Source organism: Cervus elaphus, chromosome 5, assembly GCF_910594005.1.
Source record: "Cervus elaphus chromosome 5, mCerEla1.1, whole genome shotgun sequence".
Lineage (NCBI taxonomy): Eukaryota > Metazoa > Chordata > Mammalia > Artiodactyla > Cervidae > Cervus > Cervus elaphus.
In genome coordinates, this window is record NC_057819.1 from 48,359,291 (window position 1) to 48,361,668 (window position 2,378).

General features: G+C 29.5%; 1 non-coding gene across 1 annotated transcript; it reads right to left on the reverse strand.

Annotated features, from left to right (window-relative positions):
- Nucleotides 1–498: 498 nt before the first annotated feature.
- TRNAC-ACA lies at nt 499–571 on the reverse strand. The gene has a single exon. It is a non-coding gene; the product is annotated as a tRNA-Cys (tRNA).
- Between the last annotated feature and the right edge of the window lie 1,807 nt (nt 572–2,378).

Sequence of the window (2,378 nt, forward strand, 5' to 3'; positions counted from 1 at the left end):
AAGAGTTTAATAAAACTTAATCTCATTGAGAATTTTTCTTAAACTGATTAGTTACTCCAAGTTCTTCATTCAGTGATAAATTCCTTTTTCAGCTCACAGAAAGAAGTCAAATAATTTACCTGAGTAAAGAAAGTGCTTTTGAGTTCAAAAATAGTGCTTCAAAATAGTTTTCCTTACTTGAATTATTGTGCCTTCTAAAAAGAAGACACATTTCTGATACATTTTTCTTTCTTAAACAGGGATTTATAATAATTATTATTTAAAGAATCATGCCAATTACCACAAATCTTTCTCCGTAATCCCAAATGCATATATTGTCTCATAGTTTTTGTATCCTCAATAACACATAAATAGCATAGTATTTTATTAAAGTGAAATTGCTCAGTCATGTCCGACTCTTTGCAACCCCACAGACTGTAGCCTACCAGGCTCCTCTGTCCATGGGATTTTCCAGGCAAGAATACTGGAATGGGTTGCCATTTTCTTCTCCAAGGGATCTTCCCAACCCAGGGATCGAACCTGGGTCTCCCGCATTGTAGGCAGATGCTTTTACCGTCTGAGCCACCAGGGAAGTCCCATATGTCATTAATCATGTATTTTGTCCTGTGGGTTCATCTATCTATTCAATAGTTTGATTAAATCAGCTATAATTTCCTTGAGCAGAGGAACCTATATTTTGACTTCCCAATATTTATTTCAATTATGGAAGATATAAACATATAGTAAATTGTTTTAAATATATGAATAAAGAATAAAGTAATTAGCCTCCAATTAAAATAAACAAATTTAAAAAAAAGAAGTATACATATATAAGTAAATATAGACAGAAGGTGGTAAATCATATCTTCTAACATAAGCCATATATTATTGAAATGCATATCTTTTGTTTTCTTATATTATTGCAAAAAGACAGAAATAAAACCTATCTTAAATGAAAACTTTTAATGAATTTATCTGCTTGTTGAAGGAAATTATTTTCATTTTTTGATTCCTTTAAAAATATTTATATTCCTAATGTACATGTTGCTTAAATAAAAGAAAATTTATTTTCTAAATATATGCTTTGTAATTAAAAGTGTATGTCTTTGTATATATATGATTGAGTTTCTTCACTATTCACCTGAAACTATTATAACATTATTAATTGGCCATACCTCAATACAAAGTAAAAAGATTTTTTTTAAAAAGAAAATCAATGTGTAGCTAGAAAATATTCTTTCATTAGAAGTTATATTTTTTAATTTACAAAACTTCATCATTTGCAAAATAAAATTTAAAATACAGTGAAGTTATGAGTTTAATTATAAATTAATCAGATTTAGTCTTTTTATGTTCAACCACTGTACAGTCATTCATTCCATAAGTGATTCATGCAAATAAATACAATATATATTAAAATATATATTAAATGTAACTCTATAGATTTTCCTACTGGTGCACATAACTTATCAGGCTTGAATAAAAGGCATCATTTTATTTTTAATAATTTAAACATGGTTCTCATATTTCCATTAATTTCAAAATACAATAATACTATATTTAAAAGTTCATTGAAACTTGTAAAAAACTGAATGATAAGTCACCTTTTAATTACTTTTCTCAAAGGCAATAAACTCTTCATTAGCCATGAGGTTATGGTGTATGTTAAGCACTATAGATTCATTTAAATTTTTATGAAATGTTAAATAGGCTTCCATAAAACTTTTATGATAATTCAGCCAGAGTCAATATTTGCTTCTTTATCTCTCCACATAATGCAGCTCTATGGTAAATTAGTTTGTTCAGTAATACCTGAAGATAAACTGGGACTACACTACAAATACTCATTGAGCTACCAGTTTTGATCATCCATCTTTTCATATATTGGTTTGTCTTTAAACAATCAGTGTTTATAGTGAATTTATAATGTATTTGGTGAATTTCTAGCATGTACCAGCAATTATCCACCCAAGTCACTGAAGAAAGTTGGGAATAAAAGTGGTAATCTTTGTCATATTGAATGCTAGATTTAGAGGAAGGAGAAAAACACATACACTCATAAACACATAACTAAAAAACAAAATCAATAAAGAAGTGATATTCCTATAATGATAAGCACAATAACAGAATTGAGGAAGTCAAGTAGTAGGTGATCTCTATTAAAAAGAGCAAAGAAAGCTCTCAGATATGATGACACTTGCACTCACACAGGAAAGATGAGAAGATACGAGGCATGCAAAGAGGAAAGGAAAGAAAGAAGAACTTTAAAGAGGGAAAAAGGCAGTGCAGGAGTTCTAAAGCAGAAATGAGCAGGGCATATATATGGAACAGAAAGAACAGCAGAGTGGCTGAAGCATAAGGAGGAACAAGAGATAAGTTCAGAGAAGCTAGGTAACATA